The following is a 27709-nucleotide window of genomic DNA, read 5'->3' on the forward strand; positions in this document are numbered from 1 at the left end:
GCATTTGTTTATTACACATAGTATTAATGTCTCTCTCAGAAGTGTTCTTGCACTTGTCTTGAATATTCTGTTTGTTTTATAGGTATATTTTTCATAATTCTCCATCTTGTGCCTTGCTCCAGGAGGTTGAATTCTATGGATTTCATCATCAGGCTACCTGGCTCTCTGGCTTTTAGCATTTCGGCCAATGGAAGGCCTCACTGGCAGGAAGGATACCAGTATGGGAGAGTTGAGAGAGACTGAGGTATTTGTGCCCCAGTCCTCACAAGGTGGCAGAGGTGGATAGAGTCTGCATTCCTCTAGTTGAGAAGTCTTTGTCTTACACAACAGCTCTGACTAGGTCATGAAAACTACTCTGCCTCCTTTCCCCTCCTGCCTTCTGACCTTGGCTGATCCTGACTTGGCTTCCGTAGTCCTACATACACTTTTGTAAATAAAACCATCATTAAATTCTTCTTAATTTTTTTTAAGAGCCACCTGTTTTTCATCGGACCCTGAATGATACAGTCTCCATGAACCAGTTTAACTAAGCAGTGTCTACCACAAGTGCTCAGCCCCCTTTTTATAAATAAGTGATCCCTTAAAAGAAAAGGAAGAAGAAACTGGTAGAAATAGTATAGAACCCTTCTGTCAAGATTTTAAAATGCAATTCCACATTTAAGATATTCATAACCTATAGATATATAAAGATATGTAATCATATTTAATAGAACATTTTATATGCTTTAATGTTTAAAACAATTCTATAAAAGAATATTTGAGGTAAAAAAGGGAATGCGTGCTATTTTTACTTTCTTATTCAGTTTCTTTCACACTCAAAATTATAAATATCTTTTTCAAGTCTGGGAAATTCCCTGCTCAAAAATCAGATCTGTGATTATGATCTTGGGAGTCAGAATTTTGGGTTTTCACTTTCTCTGCAGCCCCCTTGGAAGCTGCATGATTAAATTATCATTTGTACAAATTATTTCTTATATAACTAGTTAATAGTACATGTAACTTCTGAATAATAAGACAAGCAATCATGTTAGACTTTCAGAGAAGATATTGTGGCCTTTGCTTGAGTAATCTGCAAGAGAGGACCTTTTTTTTTTCTTCTGAATACTGCAATAATTACCTAGAGAATTTTTTCCAATAATTCAATCCAAAATTTCAACTTTAGAGATATTTTTATTTTTTCTTTATCTATAACTAACAAGATCATCAATAACATTTTCTTTAGTAATTACATACTATCAAACATCTAGTTTTCATGAAAGGAATTCTGATAGACTTTCTAAAGTACAATATGCCAATATTGTTGGTTAACTATTGTAGCAGAGGTTGTTGGCTCCTCTCCAAGACTAGTTTTCTCTTCTTCCTGAGCATAGCATTAGCTCACAGTTCCAAGATGCTTATGATCAGTTATGGTAAGATAACAGGATTCAAGCTCATTATGAGGGTATACGATGGGTGTCATTTTAAAAACTGGCCTAAGAGAACTCCGAAACATGCAGTCCTCATGTTCTTTTTTTTTTTTCTGACTGAGTCATATGGAGATAATCAACAGAGTGACCATGGAAATCATGTGTGAAAGACAGTATCGAGTTCATCAGTATGGGCTGCTGAATAACTGTGTGGAGCAGAGCCACTTCCTCCTTGGCTGAAATAGCATTTTATTGTAACTGAGCAAAAAAAAATGTACTTCTGTTTTGTCTGAGTCAATATAAATTTTGGGTCTATTTGTTACAAAGGTTACCCTACACGAATACAAACAATATTACCAAATTAATTTTTTCTCATTGCTTTAAAATAGTTTTATCATTTTTTGTGTGTAGCAAATATCTCGACCCTAGGTTTTCCTCAAAATACTATGTTTCATTCCTTTGACATGGAGGTTTTCAAAAAATAAATCTGTTTTATAAATACATTTAATAACTACTTAAAAAGAGTATCCAGTAAGATCCATATATTCTGTTAGGCTTTGGGGATGAGCAAAAATAGATATATTCCTTGTTTCACAGATCTTGCTGACTGGTGAAGGAGACAGATATTAGTCAAATAATGGCAGAAAATAAATAAATATTTGCAAATGGAGGTAACTATTTTGAAAGAAAGAATACTATGAAAGAACTGCTTGATATGGAAGTGGGACAGTTCTTAGATAAAATGAATGAGTGAAATCAGTAAAATGAGTAGGATTAAACCAGGTTTTTTTTTTTTTTTTTTTTTTCTTTTAAGGTGGTGACTGCATTACAAGCAGTGGAAATACCATGAACAAAGATCCTATGGATGGAGGGAGCATACCAATGCAAGGATATGGTAGAAAGCCACTGCACTTGGATTATGGCTAGGTATAGAATATGAGCTAAGACCATGAGAAATTGATGGGAGCCACAATATGCAAGACTCCATTGGCTGTATTCTCCTTTCCCATTCCCTTTGTAAGTCACTTCAACCTGCCTTCCACATATTCAGTAAACTGGCTTCATCAATCTCACCAATCAGTTATCACCACTGATTTCCATTACTATTGAACACTCTCTCCCTATAGTTACATCCTCTTCCACTGGAAACTTTAGCGCCTCACACTCTTCATTCACCCTTTACATTATAGCAGATTATATTTTCCTAACATTGTCACAGCAATGCTTCCAGTCCATGTTCTTCCAGGACCTTGCCACTACCCCATCAAGAAGTGAAGTCTATTTCTTCTTTGCTTGAAATGAGGTGAGCTCTTTGGCTACCTCAACAAGCAGAATGCAGCAAAAGTGATGCTACCTCACTTTAAAGGCTAGTTCAAAAATTGTAATATAACTTCTATCTGTCTCTCTCTTGAGACCATAACCCTGGCATCCAGACATTATGTTGTAAAGAAGACAAGGCCACATGAAGAGATCACATTTAGGTATTCTAGCCAAAAGTGCAAGCTAAAGTCTAAGCCAGCAGACATCATCAAGCTCCAGATATATGAGTGAGGAAACCTACAGCTGATTACAGATTTCAAGTTTCCAGTTGATGATGAGTGAAATAAAGATAAGCTATCCCTGACATACTCTGTTTAAATTGAACATGTATGAATAAAATAAATGCTATTATTATTTTATTCATTTAAATTTTGGAGTAGTAGTTTGTTACATGGCAATACGTAATCAGAACAAGTATGCTGATTAGTTCTGTTTTCTTTGAAATTCCTTTCTGATGATAGTGTAATAAATTGTGTTTTTCCAAATTAGCCTGTCTTGGTTTAAATCATCACTCTATCACTTTCTAGCTATGTAAAAGAGTACAAGTTACTGTGCCTCATTTTATTCATCTGTAAAATTGGGAAGTAATGGTAAATATCCCATGGTGTTATTATAAGGATTAAATGACATAATTCATGTAAGCATTCATTACAACACCTGGCACATAAATTAAATAAATATTTTGTTTTTATTTTATCTCTGAAACTTTGTGGTTTCCTACCATTATGTACATGGTTCTATTATCTTCTTATTTGGTGCGTTCTTCCCAGCATTCTAATCGCATTGTTTCAACTACCACTTTTTTTCAAGTGACATAGTATTTCCTTTGACCTATGTAGGTTGTTAGACTATAGTTAAAGCCAAATGCATATTATAATTTTTTCCAAATTGTTGTATATGCTATGATTTTTACTTTTTACTTTTTTCAGCATATCTGATTAATGTAGAATAAAAAAAGAATCAGGATGCACTGGGCATTTTAAAAAGTATAAGAGTTATCTTATAGTTAGATAACTTCCTGGTAGAATGAGAACTGAAAAAAATCTGAAGCTGAGGGAGAATAAGATAGTAATTTAGGAAAATTTAATTTTTGATAAAATGTTTTTAAGAAAAGAGAATACCTTCCTCAAAGTAAAATTGGACAGGCATAAAGGCAAAAATATAATTATCTCTATTTATAATGGTTAAATGGTAATTTTAATTGTTTTTAAACTCTCAATGATTGTGATATTTGCTTCATGTTTTATTCACTAACCTATTTGATGTATTAGTCTGAAAAGAAATATGTATTTCTTACTAAGAATTAAAAATTACAACTTCTAAAATGCATAACTAAATCTTTAAATCAGTATTCTCATTAGGAATAATATGTGCTAGTGACCATGAGTGACATAGCAGAGTTGGCATGTAGAAAGCAATTATTATTAGCACACTTAATCCTCTAGAAGAACAATCAAACAAGAATTCTGTATGTGAAATTTTCCATACATCATCTTGTCAGATGTAGTCATGTGCATCACCTTTGGGATCAAGGCTAATAATGGCTAACATAATGGAACACTCACTATGTGTTGGGCACAGTTCTTAGCTAGTAAGCTATTTAATTGCATTAATTTTCAAAATAACGCAATGGTACTATTATCATCTCAATTTTTTAAATGGAACAGATTATTTAAACCTACCTAGATACTCAGTGCCTACCTAAGCAGGTACTTGTTGGGGGCTGGGTTTGAATGACCACTGTCTGCCTCCAAAATCCTGCTTATAACCGTTTTGCCACTTAATGGACCATTGGGATCTACAGTATAAAGTCTAAATTCTTAAGCATGGGAATCACAATCTTCCATGACCCCAGTTCTTGCTGCCTACCTATCTCTTCCTTCCCTTTCTCTCTTCACCATCTAGGTTCCAACTAGTCTAGAAAAGAACCTTTTCCCAAAATACTCTGCATTTTCCTAACTCACTGTCTTTTTTAAAACTCTTACATGTAGTATGCTTTTCTTTCTTTTTGTCTGTCAAAATTATAACAATTATTGTCAACTTAGTTATGTGGTGTCTTCTCCATGGAGATTTACCTGAGCTAGCCCTATTTATGAGGCAGAAAGGAGACTTTTCTTTTTCCTCAGGAAACTTTCTTATTACCTTTCATGTATTTATTTAATAGGTTATATCCCAAGCTTCTGAGAGTAAGAATTGTCATGTCTTCTTTATATGTTTCACCAAAATGACTGGTATAAAGCCTTGAATAAAATCAGCATTTAAAAACTGCTGTTTTTTTTTTTTTTAATGAGGTTCATCATTCCATTGCTCTCTATAACACAGCAAACATTTTAAGCAATATGAAAAATCACTGTTCATAAAAACCTGATAAAGAATATTTTATATCAACATGTTTTTTTATTCTAGGTATCTAACATCTATTTAAGATACATAAAGTACTGACCTCTAAAATTATTTTGTGATAAAATGTGAATAACAAAAAATGTTTCCCATTATCCAAATAAATTATCAAAGATGACTCAAAGGCCAAGTTGAGGTAGTCAGAAAGTTAAAGTTTACATGTTATTTGATTAATCTAAAGTAATCTTGACATTCAGTATGATAAACCAATAAGAGAAGATTATATGTTTTGAGCAAGATTATTGTTATTTTTCTCCATTCTTCATAATTAACTACATGTAACCAAATACTTTTTTTCATAACAAAGATATTACAGCATATCCTCTAAAAATAACATAATAAATGTTCATCTCCCTGATAACATATTTGCATTTTATGTACTAATTCATCTCTGTGGTAGATGTGTCAAGACTACAATGACATTTTCCTCTCTTGGTATTTGAATTCTAACATTTAATTCCATAGAAGTACAGACTTGTCCTTAATTTTCTTAGTGGTCATCAGTCTTATATTTCTTTTTTTTTCTTTTTCTTTTCTTGTATGTGAGGAATTTAATCAGATCATCCTATTCAATCTAAATGTTCAATTTTCTGTTTCTCTCTCACTCTCTCCATATATATGCATATATATATTATCATCTCTATCTCAAAATTGATAGAGCTTTACAATTAAAATGTTCATCCATAACTTAATTAAATAATAATAATAAAAAAATGTTTAGTGTATCTGATTTAATATGCAATGGGCAAGAAAGTGTCTAATTAAACAAATACCAAAAATATCTCCTGTTGTATTAACACAGAGCCATTATGGTAACATATTAACATAGAAACTATTTGTTTTAGCATCAAGAGAAACAATCTCACAGGTGAGAAAATATTGTAGCTCAACCCTCCCTCCCAACGCTACTCGCTACTCGAAGTGGATGATTAGTACACTCCCAGGGAGTTGTATAAACCAGGTGGAAAAACAGGGAGTGCTTAAGTTTAAACACCATTACAAAGAGGGATGTTGATTACATGAATTTTCTCTACAATAGAATTACCCTGCTATATATAACCACACATTTCAATCACTTAGAAGTATTAGCTAATCAGTTAAAGCAAGTTTAGTTTTCTTAATGAAGCTTAATCAGACTCTTATAGAAAATATTTTTTATGCAAAATAATTTACCAAAGAACTGTTCTACAATTCATTTTTCTCTTTTTTGGCATGTGTTGAAGATGTGACCTCCATCTGGTTGCTTCCATTCACTGAGAAGCTAAGATTTAATATCCTTGGGTTTAAGACGCATGAAGAGAACCTCATGAGAACATAATTGCAGAGTTTCCAAAAGAGGGCCAGTGCATACATTCCATGTAGAAGAAGACCCCCAGCGCCCCATACCTTCAAACTTTTCCTAAACCCATTTTTCCTTTTTAAACTTCTTCCCACTTTGATCCTGATCTAAGCCGTCCATTGTTGCTCTTAGTCTGTTGTTTGTTCTCATTTTATTCTTATCTGGATAACTACAAGTGATTATGAGTATTCTCCCAAAGCTGTCCTTACCATTCTAAGGGGCTTTATAACCTTATTGAGTTCTTTTGTATTTTAACTACAGACCCACTTGCTGGTGTTTAGTCATTCAAATGCTTTAAAATTTTGTTTTTAAATAATGATGAGGCTTATAATATATATATGTTTAATGGTATAATGTTTTGACTTATATTCTAGAAATATATTCAGGCAATTCTAACAGTTGATGGTAATATGACATTTATGCCTGGGAGTTAAAAGACTGACTAAAGTCTCACCAACCAAAGTAAAAGTGTGTTCCGCTTTGGTTTGAATGGTAATACCCATGTCATGCATGTGTATTAATAGAAGTTAACAGTGGGGGCTGTACATCCATAAATTAACTAGGTTTTTTTCCTTTTCATATTACAAACAAAATGTTTTTAATATATTCCTTGGATTGTAGTAGGAGATCAATTTAGTCCAAACATGAAAATAAATAGTACTTTATAAATGTTCTCTAAGTGAGGTTTAGAGGCATCTATGAGAGTTCTTGATGTACTCAGGCACTGCTCTCACTCAATATAAATATGGCCTATAGCTGCATACATTTCACACATCATTTGTACTACTCAATAACATCTAAAGCATATTAATCAGGCTAAAATAAGAGATAGGAGGCTAAAGAAATTCAATACAAACATGTAGCAGAGTGAACCTTCTGACCTCTCTTTATTGAATAGAGTTAAATCTATTACTTTGAATTGGGCAACAACTATATGGGAAAGATTTGCTACAGGGTTATCAGATTTCATCACAATCAGTGACAACGATCGGACCATGTTGTAGATTTGAGAGCTGATTTAAATTAAAATGAAATGCACTAGATTACGCATTAGATAAAGTTGCTTATTACGTTTTAATTTTAATTAGATTCTTTGCTGCCGTATATTCTTTGATCTGAGCTAAGTAGTTAAGCCCATTTTACTATCTAATTGGATTATAGTGCAAGTCTTGCTAAATCAAAATATAGGAGAACATATAGGTCCTAAATAGATACTGCTTTGTTGTGGATATCCTGCCTATAAAGAATGGTGCTTTGGACATAAGTATACATTATAAAATTTATTTGACTACAGCAATACTGTTGGTTTTTCCAGGGAGACCATAAAACATGATTTCTTACACCTATGTCATATGTCTTGCTGAGTCCTTACTTTTTAAAGCAGAGGTATTTGGAATCCCAAAGGAAGAAATTTTGCACTGCAAAAATTTTGGATGATGCCAGTATATTAAGAGGGATTTATGTTCAGAAGACAAAATATAGCCCGTTTAAAAAGGGAGCTGTCAAGATAAGGCTAGACTCTGATGGATTATGATTATGAATCAGACATACGTTTTGATGGTGCAACTCTATCTTGAACCAATCAATAGAATGTTGAAAGCTTTGAATTTATGTTGAAGATGACTTTTGAAGTTAAAAATAGATCTAATAGCTAATTTGATTGAGCACTTACTATATTCCAGGTATGGTGATAAACATCTTATTCAAATCAACTAGTTTAACTTTAATATCACTTATTGTGCTAAATATTTTACTTGAATTCACTTTACATAAAACTGTAAAAGAAACTGAAGAATAGAGACTTAATGTGATTTGACCTTACTGTTATTTGTCCGGTGTGAGGCTTAAACCTATGTCTGTATTTGTATAACTCCAAAGCTCATATATGGTTTAACTACTATCTCTCTTTGCAGCAATTCTAATCACCAGTTTTAGAAACCTCTCTCAGACTTCATCTTCCCATGTGTAAAAAGGGGCCTGAAGTACCTACAACTCTTAGCAGTACTGTATAGATTTGAATCTTCATATTTTAAAACATGATTAGTGTGACATCATCAGGGAAAATAATAGGCTGGTCAATATATTTTTTCTTTTTCCTAAAGCCACAGCTAAATGTAGGAATTCTCTGGTGCTTGAATAATAATAGCATTTATTCAACATATTAATAGCTTCTGAATTGGTCTTCTTCTTTTACTCTCCTATGGTTTATCTATCAGCAAAAATGATCAAAATAAATATAAATCAAGTCATGCTAGTATTTTTTCTAAAACCTACTTCATACAAAATATAATTTAAAGTTTTCCTTGTAGTTTACAAGATTCTCCATGATATGACTTCACAACCTGTGTGACTTCGCTTCATATCACTGACCTGCTCCCCACACTGATTCAGCCAGGCAGAACTCCAATATTTCCTCAAATTCTGGCAAACATTCTTGGTCCAGAGTTTTTCTGTTTACTATTCCTTCTTTCCATACATATACATGTTTTATTCCTCTTAATTCAAATCTCAGCTCAAATATGGTCTTCTCTGAGATGCATTCTTTGACATCCTATATTAAATAGTATGGAATTGCACAAATACTCCATCACCACCACTCTCTCCACTCTACCTTTGTCTGCTTGATTTTTCTTCACAGCATGTATTATATGACTATTTATGCATTTACTTACATATTTATAATTTTTATGATTGCCTTATGCTTACTGAAACACAAATTCCACAAGAGAAAAATGACTTGATTTGCTTTGTTTACCATAATAGCTCCAAAGCAGAGGAATGTCTGGCGCACTATATAAATTCAATTTTAAATGAATGAATAAATGAATAGGCATATATTAATGTCTATTACATTAACGGTATTTTAGGAATTGTGAAATAAATCTGTTTTTATACATATATTTTCCAAGGACCTTTTCAACCACCTTCTTGTTTGACATAAAATCTTCTGTAAACATTGAGCCACACACTGTTAATATACTTAAGATGGAAGTATCTCTATTGGGAAGGCCCCAGGAGCAGGGCTGTTTTGAGTAAATTATCTGATTATTTTTATTACCTGCACTTCTGCACTCTTCAGAGTCAGGCATATTTAGCAATCTACTCCAGGTTAATCCTATTTTATATTTTGAGAGAAACCCTTTTAGTATCTAATGTGACCTAAACTAGTAAATTAGCGATATTAGCTTTGATGTTAGCTCCTGTCTATGCTGATTTCCCAGTATCTGAATCACTTGTAGAAATGGAGTCCAATGTTTACCTTACACTTCCTTTTGTCCTTTCTAATCCAATCACTTTTTCAGCTGCTCTTATTCTCTGCTCCACCCAAGTGGACCTCTGGATGTGCCGCTAATCTTCACTGTTGGAACCTCTGCTTGCTTGCCTAGTCCTTTGATTTTGGGTGGTGTCCAATCTATCTTGACTTGTTATTCCACTGCTTTAATTATGGTGCTCATCTAACTCCCAAAATTTGAAGGATGTTTTAATTTAACAAACCATAAACAAAACTCATTGGTTAAAGAAAGAAATCACTAAGTATATTTAATGTAATAGCCACATATATTTAACATCTACTGGTATTTTCACTGCTAGCTAGGTGTGCATATCCCACCAAGTACATGAAATATTTTAGTGTTTCTACAGTGTTCCGTACGCTGTGGTAAGTTACCTAGATACTATATATTGGGTTTCAATGAAACTATAAATAGAAGTATAACAGCCTTTCTGAACATCAATAAATTCTACCATGGCTCACTACCATAGTTTCTATTAATCTTTAATAAGACAATGGTATAAAGTACTTTGTAAATTTTCAAGTGAGTTAATACATAAACTACAATTTGTTTATAGAATATAATTCAAAGTATACATGTTTCAAGAGAAGTTGTGAATTGTTGATTTTTTTATTTAAAACATTGCTATTACTTTACCACGTGGCTTTATAAATGTGTTATGAATGAAAATAATATATTTGTGCTTTCCAGAACATGTCCGTATTTCTACTTTATAACTATTTTATGTTGAATATCTGCAGTATTTCTTTTGAGCTAGGCAGAAGAATTGAAAATTAATTAAAATGATATCTCCAGAAAATATCTTCAGAAAAATATATTTAACGTATTTAACATTTAACAATTATAGGTTTTAACATATCCCTTCATATATAAAATGGAGCATGTCTGAGAGAGTCAAGTTGAGATTTCTGTGCCTTCAGACAAACACTTAACAGAGCATCCTGAGTTTGGCTAACTATTCAAATTTTTCCTCTGCCTATTTATCACTCTCTTTTTCTATTGCTAACATTCATTGTCTCAGGTTGGTTGAAATACCTGCTTTTTGTGCTGTCTGAAAATTTCATTTTTTTGTTGTTGTTGACAAATACCCTTATGCTATTAAAGTCCCAAAACTTTGATTACCAACTATAAGAAATGTTTCTTTTCTCCAGAGAAATTTTAGATTCTTGTTTGGGATTTCAGTAAATTTAGGCAAATTATTTTTGTCTGGAATTTAATACTATCCATTACTTTATCATTGCCTGGCCTTCACAGAGAACATAACGATATCTAACAAGAAGTTTCAGATAGTTAAGACTGAATCAGGATCTCAACAAGGATATTTAGTATCATTAGATGAAATTTCTCTCTTTACAAATATGAGAGTTCATATCTCAACATAATGAAGGCCATATATTAAAAAATCCACAGCTAATATTATACTCAACAGTGAAAGATTGAAAACTTTCCCTCTACAGTCAGGAAAAAGACAAGGGTATTCACTATCATAACTTTTTTTCAACACAATGCTGGAAGTCATAGCCAGAACAATTAGGGAAGAAAAATAAATAAAAGACATCTAAATCAGAAAAAAATAAAATTATGTGTTTACTGATGATATGATCTTATATATAGAAAATCCAAAAGAGTCCATTAAAAATCTGTTCAAATTAATAAACAAACCCAACAAAGTTGCAGGATACAAAAATCAATATACAAAAATCAGTTGCATTTTGATACACTTATAACAAACTATCTGAAAAATTTTCATTTACAACATACCAAAAGAAATATGAATAAATTTAACTAAGGAAGTGAAAGATCTATGCCTTGAAAATTATGACATCGATGACAAAAACTGAAGGACACAAATAAATGGGGAGATATTCCAAGCTTATGAACAAGAAGAGTTAATACTGTCAAAATGTCTATATTACCCAAATCCACCTTTAGATTCAAGGCAATCCCTATCAAAATCCCAGTGGTGTTCTTCAGAGAAATAGAAGAAACAATCTTAAAGTTGTATAAAACCAAAGAAAACCTTGAATATCCAAAGCAATCCTGAGAAAGAATAAAGCTGGAAATATTACACTTCCTAATTTTAAACTATATTACAAAGCTATAGTGATCAAAAACAGTATCATGCTGGCATAAAAACAGACACATAGACAAACAGAACAGAATAGAGAGCCCAGAAACAAACCCACACATATACGATCAACTAATATTTGACTAGGGAGTTAAGACTACTCACTGGAGATAGATAGTCTCTTCTACAAATCACTTTTAAAAATCTAGATAGCCACATGCAACAGCATGAAATAGGCCCCTATCCTACTCACAAAAATTAACTGGAAGTGGATTCAGGACTTAAATGCAAGACCTAAAACCATAAAATACCTAGAAGAAAATATAGGAAAATATTTTTGACATTGGTCTTGGCAATTACTTTTTGAATATCAACCAAAAGTACATGCAATAAAAGCAAAAATCAAAAAGTGGGATGACATCAAACTAAAAGCTTCTGCCTAGCAAGAAATAATCATCAAAATAAAAAGACAAGCTGAAAAATGAGGAAAATATTTAAAAACCATCTATCTAATAAGAGATCTATACCCAAAATATATACAACTCAATAACGACAACAAAAACAATCAATTAAAAATAGGCAGAGGACTTGAATAGACATTTTCCAAAGAAGACATAAAAATGGCCAACGAGTACATGAAAAGGTACTCAATATCACTAATCATCAGGGACATGCAAATCAAAATCACAGTGAGATATCATTTCACATTTGTTAGAATGGCTATTATCAAAAAATGAGAGCTAAATTCTGGCAAGGATGTAGAGAAAGGACAACCCTTTTGCATTGTTGGTGAGAACATAAATTGGTACAGCCACTATGGAAAACAGTATGGAGGTTCCTCAAAAAATTACAAATAGAACTACTACATGATCCAGCAATCCCACATCTGGATATATATTCAAAAAAGATGACATCAAGATCTGGAAAAGATAGCTGCCCTCTCTCCTGTTCATTGCAGCATTATTCACAATAGCAAAGACATGAAAACAACCTAAGTGTCCATCAACAAATGGATAAAGAAAATTTGATACACACACAATACATGTACACACATACGAATATAATTCAGCCATAAAAAAAAATAAGGAAATCCTGCCCTTTGCAACAATATAGAACTCAAGAGCCTTATACTAAATGAAAACTCAGACAGAAAGACAAACACTGTATGTGAGGGAAAAAAAAAAAAAAAACAAAAACATCAAACTCAGAAACAGAAAGATGGTGGTTGTCAGGGGCTGAGAGATGGGAAAAACAGAAATGTTGGTCGAAAGGTACAAACTCTCAGTTGTAAGAGAAATAAGTTTCAGGAATCTAATGTATGGAATGGTAACTATATTATATACTTGAAAGTTGTTATAAGAGTAGAGCTTTCGTGTTCTCACCATAACAACAACAAAATGGTAATTATGTGAGGTAATGACTATTTACTAATCTTACTGTGGTAAACATTTCACAAATACACTTTAAACTTACACAATGTTCTATGTCAATTATATATCAATAAAGGTAGGGAAAAATATGAAAGTTCATGACTATTAAACAGTTCATTCTACTTCAAGGCAACAATGCAGCAGTGTAAGCATTTGCTAGATTTATGTTAACTTAATTGACATTCCATTCAAAATTAAGGTAGAAACTCTGAACTTGTACTTTCATTTTTGTTTTATTACTAAGTGTATGTGAACAATAATTATTTTGAGTGAAAGTGAAATTTTAAGTGAATTAAATATTTCCTTTAGGATAAATATTTTAATACAGCTTATGTAAATATATAAATCTTTTAAAACCATGGTTTATATTCTATTCAATTTATGACTTGTTCTTTGGGTAGTGAGCATGATCTTTAAAACAGGCAGGTTATAAAAGTAACTAAGTGGCAGCTGTTGCTTGGAAAAATGCTAGAAAGACAAACTAATTTCTGACTCAAAAGAAAACTAAGAGGAATACACCTTTTTTAAAAAAAAAAAATAATCAGATGTTGTCTCCTTCTTTTCAGAAAAAAAAAAAAATCACTTTAACGATTAGGTGATTTGATTATTTTAACTCTTCCCTCCTATCCAGGAAAGGAAGGACATGATCTATAGAAGCTCACATCATTGGAAAAAGGTTTTGCCCAAGACTGAGATAAAAATTAGTCATAAGATGAAATATCCATCTTTTGGGTGGGTGACAAAATAAGAATATTGGAGGCAAGATTTTATTTAGCAACTTTTTTATCTAAATATATAATGTGAGTATGAAAAATGTGATTAACATACACACGCACGTACACACACACACACACACACACACACACACACACACACACGACAGAAGAATCCAAATGGCTATTGACTCCTTTCACAGGGTCACTTTGAAAACAGCACACAAAAGGTAATCATACTTCCGCTGCTCTAAAATATTTTAGCTCCACATCTCAGAGGAAATTAAGAATGTCAAAATATAATGTAATGAAAAAAGCTTGTTGTTTGAAGTTAGTTGTGGGCGTTTCTGATGACAATTCTGCTCCTTGCAAAGTATACTACATTGGCCAACTAACATGAGCTTTATTTTCAATAACTCCACTTTACGGTTGTTATGAGGATGATGTAATAAAAACAATTTAAAAGAACACAAAGTACCTGATACCTATTCAATAGTTAATTTATACTTTCATTTCTGTTATTTCCCTTTCATAAATAAATTCTAGCTAAGTCCTTAACTAATTTAGTCATAGCCTTTTCAAATTTGTTTCTTACTTATTCACATGCCCCACTTTAATCAAACTTAATTTCTTAAACATGCTTCTACTAATACATAATAGTCTGTCTTTTTAAAATATAGTTTCTGTTAATAAAAATATCTTTCCTAAACTTTAATTTATCAGAATTTTACCCATCCTTCACTGTTCAGTCAATATGCACTGTTAAAAGAATCCCCTACCTCCAGCTGGATATGAGTCCTTCCTCTATGCTTTAATAGAACTAGATTTCTACCTCTTTGAATACTTTTTTACTTCATAGATCACATTTATATCTTTTTTTGAGGGTAGCAGCAGTAATTTATCTTGAAATCTTTCACAGTAGGTACCCCCAGTTGGTATTCAAAAAAGTGTTTTGGGTAACTGTCTGTGAAATAAGGGCTACAAAATTATTGTGCATTCCATCTAAAATGTATAATACAAACAGTCTCAAAAAGCTTCACAGTGTGAAAAATTTGAAAGCAAATGTACTTTCTATTCAAATAAGAAAATAAAGAAAATAAAATATTTTGTGCTATTCTGCCATTTTTTTTTAAGTCCAATATAAAAATACTAAGAACAACTTTTTGCTAAACTCATGTTTGTAACTTATTTATACTCTGGGTCTTTTTTGTGTGATATTTTATTCCTTTACAAATTTAAAAAATTTATCTCTCTCACCTTCCCTGCCCTGCTTTTAATAATACACACACACACACACACACACACACACACACACACACACACACACACTCAAAAGGTACTTCATGTTCTTGATGCTGTTCATTGACTGATAAGATTTGCAGTTGTCATTTTTGACACTGAATTTAATTAAAATTATCACACATCATATTATATATTCTTATTTAATTGCTGTTCAAATTTTAGAGGACATATTGAGAATAATTGTAAAATCTGATTTTTTCAATGTAATCATATTTCAAGTCATTCTCGATAAGTACATGTCAGTTAGTTCTATTTCTTTTTGCAGTTAAGACTATTTCATATCTGATTTATCTTCACATAGTCAACATTTTTTACTACTCTGTTGTTAACATGTTTGCTCTGACTTTGCTAGGAGAACTGATCTTGTTGATTTTCTATTAAACTAGGTAGAGAAATCGCCCTGTATTATCACCATAATTGTTGGCCTTCCTAAGTCATTTATCAATTCTTATTACCATGGATGTAGGAGTAATTGAAATTCTGTGTTATCATCACTCACCACTGGTGTGCCTGGAAGTCTTCCCTGTGATACTTTTCTATCTCTTCTCATTATACAATAACTCCTTCTGGTAATTTATGCATGCTCTGAATATTCCAATTTGGTTTTGTATGTTATGAGAGGCACATGCATGTTCCGCAATGCTGCCACAAAATATTTCACAGAAGGGATGGAAATTTAGTACAGATGCTACTCAATTTATGATAGGGTTACATCTTGACAAACCTATCATAAATTTAAAATACTATAAGTCAAAAATGCATTCAATATCCCTAACCTACCAAACATCATAGTTTAGCTTAGCTTAGCTTAGCTTACTTTAAACATACTCCAAATACAATATAAAAAAATCAAAAACAATAAAACAAAACAAACACTGGAAACACAGTATACTAGAGAGTATCTATTGTTTATCCTTGTGATCCTGTGACTGATTAGGAGCTGTAGCTCACTCTATGGCCCAGCTTCATGAGAAAGTATTATACTGCTTATTGGTCACCTGCGAAGAGATCAAAATTTGAAGTACTGTTTCTATTGATTGAGTATAACTTTAGTATCATTGTAGAGTTAAACAATCTTCAGTTGGACCATCATAAGTAGGGGACTGTCTGTATGTGACAACCATACTATTACTAGATGTACTCCAATGTGGAATATGGGGGATTATTTAAAAAAAAAAAACTGAATAGAGAAGCTTTGTGTTTATGTTTTTTCAGACTAATAATGGAGAAATGTCTCTAGCTAAACTTACTAAAATATGTCCTGCATGGCATTATATTTTCCTCCACATGGTAGGCAAATTAGTCCTGTCACAGGCTTGATGACGCTGAGAAATATAATACAAAAGTGTTTGACATCAGCCAAACAAAAATTTCCTTATATGCTAAGGACATGTATCACTAAATAGTTACTTTTTCTCCCCTTCTGCTTACACAAAAGTCATCAATCATGGGGTTCTGGAGTCTTCTAAATGTTGGATTCTTAAAGTCATTTGAGATAGTTTAAAGTTTTAAATCCATGGATTGAGATTATTACACTATAGGTAGATCTCCATGAAAAACAGGGAAAAGTTGTACTTATTCACTGATGTCTTTGGGTTCAAGAGTATCCTTTGCATTGCTTGTTTGTTCAAGTGAATGTAAACTTTAACTTGGCACAAGTCATAATTCACCCCAATTCGCATGTAAATTGCGTGCATAACCTACCTTTGTTCACACAAAAAGTTTTTTTTCCCCAAAAAATAAGACTTATTAAATTTATTTCACTAAATCCTATAGCTAAGTATGTCTGGAATCTCCTCTTTCTTTTAAAAATGTCACCACTGCCTTAGTCCAAGCACTCATAAACTTTCTCCTAAATAATTAACAGAGCATATTGACTGTCCCCTCTTACCTATCTTACACTGTTTCAGATAGATCTTTGTTAAAAGAAAGTTCCATAATGTAACTTTGTGTTTAATGTTCTCCAATGATTCCCGTTAACCACAAAAAAAAGTCTATGTACTTTAATATACGAGATCTGTTTAAAATCAGAACAACCTTTCCAATTCCTTTTCTTATCATTACCCTCTTTGAAAATTACTTATGGTTCCTAATTCACTGGATAGTCACCTACTTCTCTGCTTTTTTGCATCCCTTCTCTTCCTAAACTTTCCTCCCTTCGTCATTTAATTCTTAAAATGAGATTCTGTGATTCTCCAATGTCTTAAATTAACTCTCATCTACATTAAAATAGTCATTGTTATTATTTTCACTATCACTGTACTATATATTTTAGTGTGTTTTAGATGAGTGTCTTAAAAGTATAGATAGGTGGTGTGAAACTATCTTTGCATTCCATGTCTGGAAAAATATCTTACACATAACATATGTGTAATGTAATTTGAATGGCCCTGAATTCAATTTGATTTAGGAGATTTTTATTATTTGCCTATGAATTAAGAACTTATTTTATGAATATGTGTCATGTGTCAAATAGTGGTATAGTACTTTTAGGCAATGTGGTTTCGAAATTCAACTATGTGTAAAAACGGTGACATCTAACTTGCACAAATTAGTTAATTTGCCATTTTTTCTTGAAAAGTCCAGAACCTCTAGAGCTATCCCTTCTCAGAAAATGTGGCTTATGCACTAGAGCTTTCACCAATATAATTTCTCCAAACCTCATCTCATTTTTATCTTTCAAAGTTGAAATATTTCTCCAGACTTTATTCGTTGCTGAAATCTCCTTTGTCAGAGGCTCTTTTCAATGTCCTACTATTGTATCCTCACTTTTATTTTATGTGTATCCATTATAAGTTCAAATGTATAATATTAAATAATAGTTTTTATAGTACCTTCTAAATTATAGTTCTGCTAATTATGACATTGATTAGTAATTGTTGTTTAACTTTGAAAAATAATCTCTACATATATTATTACAAATCCATAGAAAAAGTCATTCTGAATTCTAAATGAGTGACTTATTCAGACTTATAATTGAACAGAAAGTGTTTTTTAATTAAAATATTGATTTTTAGGAGTATTATAGAAAATAGAAATATACTCATTAAATGTGAGAAGCTGAAGATGTCTTAGAGGCTTCTACCTATTAAGTTTAAAAATAAATTTTTTAAAAATACTGAAATTAGTTAAAATGCTTGGTTCAAGTCACATATGCAGTTAGCTAAATATCCTGAATTAGAGTCCTATTCTCACAGATTCCCAGCTTGGGGCTTCATTCAGTGTCATATAGCTTTTCAGAAAAATAAAAGTAGCTACCTGGATACCTGGTCAGAGATCTGATCTGCTGTAGCTAAAGCAACAGGAGGTCTGTGATCCACACTTTTAGACACTTTTGTTCCCGCCTGAAATTCGAAAAAAAAAAGTTTCTCCCCTTATTTCTTACATCTAGAGTGTATCTTGGAAGTTGAGATTAACTTGGATTGCTCTAAGAAAACAAGTGTCCATTCATATCAGTTTGTAGTTTAAGTTACACATGGTCAATTGTGGGTGGAAAATATTAAATAAAACATATCAGAAATAAACAATACATACATTTTTAATTGTGTGCTTTTCTAAGAAGTGTGATGAAATCTCCAGCCATTCTGATCTATCCTGCCCGGGACGTGACTCAGTCCTTTGTCTAGCATATCCACAGTATACACTCCTTACCCATTAGTCACTTGGTAGCGATCTTAAATATCAAACTGTCACAATACTGCAGTGCTTGCACACCCTTATTTTACTTAATAATAGCCCCAGAGTGCAACAGTAGTAATTCTGGCAATTTGAATATGCCAAAGAGAATCCATAAGTGCTTTAATAAAGAAAAAATATCGTAGGCTGTCACTAAAATCTATGGTAAGAATAGATCTTCTATCCGTGCAACTGTGAAGAAGGAAAATGAAATTCATACTAGTTTTGCTATCACACCTCAAACTGCAAAAGTTAGAGCCACAATGTTTGATAAGGGCTTAGTTAAGATGAAAAAGGCATTGCATTTGTGGATGGAAGACATGAACAGAAAATATGTTCTGAGTGACGTTGTGCCAAAAAGCATTGAGCCTATATGAGTACTTCAGCAAGGGATCCCCCAAACGACTGACATTAAACCTACTTAATACAAGTGAGGGATGGTTACACATATTCAAAAATAGGTTTGGACTGAAAAACATAAAGATTATAGGAGAAGCACATCTGTGGATGGAGAAGCTGCTGCCACATATCCTGCAGAGTTGAAGAAGTTAAGGAGAAAGGTATGTATGCAAAGGAAAAAAACATAGTATATACATTGGATTAGGTACTACCTGTGGTTTCAGGCATGCACTGTGGGTCTTAGAACTATTCCCTGTGAATAAGGGGAAACAACTGTATTGAAGAAACTAGATATTGCCTCTTTAAGAATAAATATAGCTTGATACAGCAATGGAGGCTATTGACTTCCTTTGATGCAAACTTGCTCCATGTGAATTATGCAACTGCTCCTGGCAACTATCTGTAGCTGAGTTTATATGCTCTGTTAAACATCTAATCATCAAGACAGCTACTGCTACCCTTGCCATCAGAAAACTATATTTCCCTCTCCTTACATTTAGTATGTGCGTTAAAATCTCACATTTATTCAAGCTTGCTCAAGCCAAGTTTTATATTTCCTCTTAGTGCTGCTGAGCTGATTATTCACCCATGTAACTACACTGAGAATTAGCATCAAAATGGAGTTATGAGGACCAACCATAATAAGATGTTATGAATACTCAAATCTTTAGATCTGAAACTTTCCACTTTAAGAGTCTAGCACATAAATGTCAGAGAAATGCACTAACCTTTAGATTTATAAAGAGAACTATGATGCCATCCTGTGGGCAGCTATATTTAATTGCATGCAGACCAAAAAGAGGATGGTATATAGAAATTTCATAAATTCATCTTCTCTAACACAAGCACAGTCTAAACAATATATACTTCAAATAATGGACAGTAAGTCATTATATAGGTATATCTCTCATATACACACAAAAGAGTAGGTAAATAAAAGAATAAAGCCAAAATAGTGGTTATGGCTTAATGGCATTATTTTTAAAACACAAATATAAGCTATATTTTCATAATTAAGAAAACATATTTTCAATTTGCAGGGAAAGTTATAATACAAGAGGTGATTCAGCAACATAATTTTTTTGCATATTTTGAGATAGGTAGAATAATTTGGTATATAATATTTCAGAGACTTTTCCAGTGAAGTTAGACATATCTAGGAAGTAACTAATTTGAACAGAAGAGGTTGGAGAGATGTTCGTGTGCCATGAATTCTCAAAAGACTTACTTTATCCAGCAAACATTAACGGAAGTCACCAATATACTAGAACACTAAAAATATGGAGATGAAAATTATGAGTAAATGCCATAATGGAGGTCTCTACTAGATGCAGGAGCAGTACAGGAAAGATATCTAACTCAGAATGGAGGGGCAAAGAAAGCTACTCAAGTTGTCTCCCAAAAATATAATTCCCGATCTGAGCCAAATTTTCAATATCTAACAGAAGTTACAGATTTATCCATTAAGAGAGAGAGGAGAAGTCAAAGCTTTTTTAGGCAGAAAAAAATAGACACCTATTCTCTGAAAGAGTCAGATTTGGAAAACACATGCTTAATCCCCTAACAAGATAATAATCTTCTAGAAGGACCATGCCTTCTACCACAGCCAAGGACCAATTTCAAAACACCTCTTTAAATTCCTGGGTAACTTGAAATATGACAGACATTTTGAATCTCAAAATCTTACAAGTTTTTATAATTAGTATCATGATTCTGAGGGAGTGAGGAAGATGATCATGCCTATTCCTAGATACACACTGTGAGATAGGTTATGACAGAAAGAGATAAATTCTTTTTCCTTTGTATTATATTCTCCTTCCACTTTCAATGGCCTCCACCCCCAACCCATACTATAAATGTGATAGAGTTTGGATGAATTATTAGTGAGTTGTAGAACACCCCCCTCCCCCCCCCCAAAAAAAGGGGGTTTTATGGAAAATAACTTCACAGGGTGATCTTATTATAAATTCCTAGTGGGGCAGGTCATAGTGGGTAGTACTGCCCCTGGTGTATAACATCTATAGTAAAAGGCTTATCTTTGCTTTAAGCAACCCCTGTCCATTGTTTCTGTGCATCTTTCAAATGCCTCTTTTCAGAACCCTCTTTCTAAAGTGTGACCACTCTCAAGAGAGCACATAATCTTAACTATCCTGTAATCCAGTCTCCACTTTGCTTTCTCCCACCTTCAGGTAATCTTCCTTATGTCCTCTCCTTAATATCAAATGCATAAAAGAAACAGAAAACTGTCAATTTTTTTTTAAAGCATTTGAGATCTTGTTTCCTGGCCTATGTCATCAGTTTGGGCTCAAATAAAGTCATAAAAATTATCTACAAGTTTGGACAATTCTAATGCCGACAGAATAAAATCATCCTCCAAAATGATCTAGCTCTTAATTCAAAGATCTTCACTTGGAAAAATGTTATCTCTTATATTGTAATAAGTGCTTCTCATTGCACTGTCAGTATCATATAGTGTGTAAGTTTAAAACTAGATATTTGAACTGTTCTATGAAGAAAATGAGGAAATGGATCCTTTGAATAATTCCAGGGTAGCTGAATTAATCACTAAGTCACCTGGGTCAAAAAAAAAAAAAAAGTCAGGAAATATTTTCTACTTTGAGTAAAGATAATACAGATTCTTGACTTGAACAATAGAAGAAAATGGTATCAAAATATCAAAAATTCTTTAATTTTTCAGGCTAGCTGTATGAATTAGTCAAGAAATTTTGCCACAAGGGACAGAACCCATCTCATGGAAAGGGAGACATGTACTGGCCCTTATATGAGGGAAATTAACAGCCTAAGTAAGTGTGACATGCAGCTCAACCTCAGAAACCCGTGGAAGAAGGATATTCTGTGCTGTCAGGACACTCTATATCCATCCTTTTGCACTGTGGATGAAAAAGGGGTTCCATGGAATATAGTCTCATATTGTGATCTGATCATAAATTCCTAATTGGGCAGTCCTAGGGCATAAAAGGCTTATCTTTGCCTTAAGCGAAGTCTGTCCACTGTTTCTGTGCATCTAGGTTAACACATCTTTGAAATGCCTCTTTTCAGACCCCTCCTTCTAAACCATGATGACCCTCAAGAGATCTCATAACCCTGTTAGTATTACTATTCTGAAATCCCATTCCCACCTTGCTTTCTTCCACCTTCATGTAATCTTCATGTTCCTTCTTTAATTCAAAATGCATAAAAGAAGCTGCAAACCGCCATTCTAAGAAACATTTATCTCTGTCTGTTAAGATTTTGCCTCCAGGCATATCCTCTGTTTGACTCATATAAATCTTTATAAAATTTCTCACAGGTTTGAACACTCTTCTGTTGATGTCATATTATTTCATTGCAAACCTAAGTTTTTTTCTACAAAGTGAGGGATAATGTCCACCAATCTCTCCTCATAATGACAGCAGTCATTATTTGAAAGGAACTGACTTTCTTACTTTCAATTTAGAAAATTACAAGCATATGTAATGTGCCCAGTTTTGGTCAGTTGGATGTTGAATTTTGTAAAAATTCAGGATTAGATTAATATAGCTATATTCAAATGCTGGTGGCAACATTAGAGTTATTGTAGCTGAGTTACTTAATTGTACTTGTCTCAGATTCCTCATCTATAAACCAGAGACCTCTGCCTTATATATTGACAGTACTCTGGAAATTAAAAAATACTATAGACATGGATAATATTGTTATTGGTATTAAATGTTAAAGATACAGGAATTGTTAATGTTTTATGCACTATCATCCTTGCTTTTCAAGGAGCCTGTCTAGAGAATATATCTTGGCCCAAACTTATGGATACTTCAGACAGCCTGAACAGAAATCTCAACCTTTCAGGACTTTTATATTGTATCTACAGGAAATTTCTTATAACCCTGTCTGAAAACCAATCTTGGATATAGTTTGTGAGGGAAAATTTATATACTTACTAGTATGAAAGCCTAATTATTTAGAAATTTAACCTTTAACTGAAAAAAAAAGTCTAAAAGCCCAAATGAAGACATGTTATGAACTTCCCAGATAACATATATTTAAATATTACTTAACCGATTCTTAAGGCACTTTTTAATAACACAAATTCAGGAATTCTTTTAAAGTACTTTTGGAAATTTTAAAAGAATAAAGAGTCAACAATGATGTGTTCAGAATGTCTTTTGGATCATCATTATATTTGCAAATGTGTGTGTATGTGTAATGCAGAAACTAAAATTGGATACAAAAATAACTGGAAATTGGATAATGGATCTGTAAAGGAAGCATGGGTCTATTGTATATTCAGTCATACAGCACGCATGGATTACACATAGACAGAAGAGGGAAAGACTTGCAAGGCCATCGAGCCATAACCAGAGCCCAATGTGGAACCCAGTGGCCAGCACTTAACAACCACCCAGGGTTGCCCCAAACACAGGTTACACCCATAATCATGAACTCAATGGCCAAGGATAGGACAACATATGTATCATCATAAGAGGGAGAACAAGTCAAAATTTTCAAATATCTATCAAACTATAGTCCACCAACTCTGGAGACATGAGTATTTTTAATAGGTGTTCCTAAAAAATATTATTTATCTATTTATATTTTACTATATAACTATGCACATGACACTTTATTTTGAATACTTTTTCATTTCAGAGAATATTAATATATCAAGAGATATTAATGTTCTATGGAACATAATAGTTTAAGTATTGCTGCCTACCAGATTTAGATGAAAGTCAGTCTAACACATTTGATAATCCTGTTCGCATTTCTAGATTTTTCTGATAAGTGAGATAAGAAGTAAGGTAAATGGGATCAGCGCAGGGAAAATGGTAGGTCCAATAGAAAGAAAATTAGATACGGTATGAGAAATGGGAGTTTGGAGACAAATTATTGGGAATATTTTGAAGGAAACAATGAGTAACTGAATATAATAAAGAAATTTGGATATTTAATAGTGTATATAATGGTGGAGTAGAAGGGAGCTAGCAAGATGTGAATTGTCAAGTTTGCTTCATTTGAAATTTTGTTTAGCGGTATTCCTGGTGGTGACAAACCCTAGCTTGCTCTTAGAAAAATAGTTGCCTGTTATGCTTTGGGAATGTATAGATAAAGCATGTTTATCCTCTGTAAAACTTTTACGCATTAATTAACTATAAACCATTAAGAGTCATAGCTCTAAATTGCACAAATCAATCAAGATCCTCCACATTGGAAATCAATTAAGTTTTAGATTCTCACAGGCTTTACTAACATCAAGATTGCCTGCCTCTCCTTTCCTGTGGGTTTCCTATAAACAAACATGATATATAACATAGTTATATATGTGTGTATATATGCAAGCATGTTAGACTGGGTCAATAGTTGAATGAAGCACAGTCACTGGAACATCAATACTGTACTTCTAAATATGAGTTGGCAAACTGATTCTCAGTTCACAAGGTCCAAAATATGAGGGTAAATTGATTTTAGAAAGAATCTCTTTCTCTCTCTCTCCCTGTCTCCCTGTTACTGTTATTCCTCAGTATATCCTGTTTATCCATAAAAGTCTGAACCCAAGCAGTGCCACAAAGGTTCAAGTCTTATCTAGCCAGCTCTTTAGCAAATGATTAAATCAAAGGATTTACATAAATCCAATCATTACATTGTAGGTCATAAATTTATACAATGTTATGTCAATTATATCATAGTAAAATTGAAAAAAAGACAAATCAGAAAACAAATTAAAAAATTATATAATAGTTTCAAGTAGACACTTGAGAACAGAGGAGCCATCGACCCTTAAGCCTCTGGCTGAACATACTCCTAGCTCCAAACCTTGTAGCTCTATATAAGGGAAGCCATAAGATATCTCTATGTAGGTAGTTATTAATGTTGAATAGACTTCATTTATTGACTTTTAATTTTTGAGAGTGCTAAAATTTTTAAATCATTAGTTTGAGCAACAATTCTAAGTTGATATAATAATCAATCATTAAACTTTCTAATGTAAGTCACAAACATACAGAAAAATTCGTGAAGCATAAATGTATAGTTTAATTAGTGCTTATTTAACAAATGTCCATGTAACCATAATGCAGGTTATTAAATCAAAGACTGACAGCATCCTTCAAGCTCCACATGAGTTCCTTCCTGATACAGGCCTTCTCTCCCAATTAGCTGTAACCACTGTCACGTTGTCTATTGTAATTGTTAGCATCTCTTGTAGTTTTATGACATAGGTAGGAATTGTTAAGTATTAAATTTATTTTTTCTCTATTTGAATAAAAATTGATTTAATCTCTTTGTTGGTTGTTTTCCCCCTCATTATGCTTTTTCTGATTCCTCCATCTTGTTACATGTATGAAAATTAGGAAGAGTAATTAGTTAATAAGTGTCATTTTTTCATAGATAACTCTGTAAATGAAAACTCAATATAGAAAAAAGACTATAGTTCCAACTGTATGAGAAGATGTTGGTCTTTTTTTCATTTTACATTAATCTTCCAAACTGGGGTACAGTTTACTTCTACATACTAGTTGCCATGCACAATGCACTGTCCTCAATCTCTACCCGACTCCCGTTTGTCATCCTTTAAGGATGAGGGCCATCTTCCTGGGCTTGTTCTGCCAGCTGGCTTTTGTTACAACTCACTGGCAAGAATGAACACCATGGAACACAAGCCTAGAAACAGACTTTGAAGTAGGTCTCCTTGCTCTAGAGGGCAATAATCAAAGCTGGTTTAGTTGGCAACCCAAAGATATAAAATTTCACCAAGTTTCCCATTTAAGAGAATGAGTCTCTATTCTGTTTGATGTCTCATTTCTCCTGTTTTGTCTGAGAAAAAAAGAATTATTGCAATAAATATTATCAGTATAAAAATATCTTATTATTTTTAGAAGTTGAGATAAAAAAGATATCATATTCTCCCTTTCATAATAAGTCCCCAGGTGCTTTGATTACAGTTTTGATAAAATAAGCAGACAGCCTATGATATTCAGCCAAGTAAAAGATTTTTCACCATGAAAAATACCTATATAGTTAATATTTTTGAATCACCAATACTATAGACATAAGACATACTCTGAGATAATCAACTTGTTTTATTTTTATGTTTAATATACTCATTACGTATGTATATGTAGGGATCTGAATCAGGAAGATAAATTAATTCTAAGTTTGCCCTAAATTGCTTTTTTTTTTCTGACTTTACTTTATGTTTCTTTATTTCCTGTTTCAATAAAGAACAATCCATTAAAAGTAATCCTGGTCTCCCCAGGAATGCAGTGTTTTGTTCGTCTTCAGCTAAGTGCGTCATGACTAAATAAAAAAAGAAAAACAGCAAAATTTGTTGAGGGGCGAGGCAAAAATATGTAGATAATTAAAATAATATCACTGAACAATATACATTTTAAATTTATCTTAAAGAAAAGAGTGTTGTTAAACCTGAAATCATTATATACTTCTAAATCCCCTCATGTTTAAACTAGGGTTTTAAGTATTTTTTTCATAACATTTCCTCAAAAGCATTAGCATTAGTTCATTTTTTTTTGGTGTCCCTATTTACATACACAATACAAATACAGCTTTGAAGTTATATTAATTTACTGTTTACAAAGGTCTTTCCTATACATATCTCTTTTTGATCTACCAAACAACTCTATTAGTTAGATAGAGATTGTCAGTAAATATTTACTGGATATCCTCCAACTGTATATTTCAAACTGTGGCAAAGAGATGGGACAGTGTGTAAATAAACATAGTTCATATTCTCTTGAAGTTTGCCCTTTGGTGGGGAAGCCAAAGGACAAATTGCTTCAATTAATTATAAGGGACTGGATAAATTATAAGTGTCAAATATTATGAAGGAGAAGTAATGACTGCTTTCACATGGTGAAGAAAGTAAGAAGGACTTTTACCAAGTTTTTAAAGTAACATGTCTGTTTTCTTTCCTCCTTTCTACCTCTCTATTGTGTTGCTATTTTTAGGTACACGCAAACTTTTTTTGTCTTATAAAATTACATTTTCTCTCTCTTTTTAGACAATTTTACCCCTCTTTATTGACAAGTTTTTCTAAGAACTTGTGAGATTTTTTTTAATACTTTATGTAAAATGTTTATAAGTGATTGAAATCTCCCAAGAAAGTAGCATATATCTTTCTCAGATATGTCTTCAATGATTATACGATAATGTCATTTTGTTTTTATTGTCGTTAAAGTCATCATTGTCATTCTTGTTATCTTATTCTGCCTCTGCCTGTAAGAACAGGAATATAGGTTCATAATGATTCTAATCTTTTTAGCCTTCAGTGGATTTTTAAATCTTTATTTATTCTGTTCTTATCCACTGTGGCATTTATCCCCAGGTTTAGTTATAATTTTTTAAAAAGTGGAA

General features: G+C 32.6%; 1 pseudogene; it reads right to left on the bottom strand.

Annotated features, from left to right (window-relative positions):
- LOC107504598 overlaps positions 1 to 22611 on the bottom strand; it is a 38247-nt pseudogene extending 15636 nt beyond the window's left edge.
- Between the last annotated feature and the right edge of the window lie 5098 nt (positions 22612 to 27709).

Source organism: Rousettus aegyptiacus, unplaced genomic scaffold, assembly GCF_014176215.1.
Source record: "Rousettus aegyptiacus isolate mRouAeg1 unplaced genomic scaffold, mRouAeg1.p scaffold_m13_p_3, whole genome shotgun sequence".
NCBI classification, from domain to species: Eukaryota; Metazoa; Chordata; class Mammalia; order Chiroptera; family Pteropodidae; genus Rousettus; species Rousettus aegyptiacus.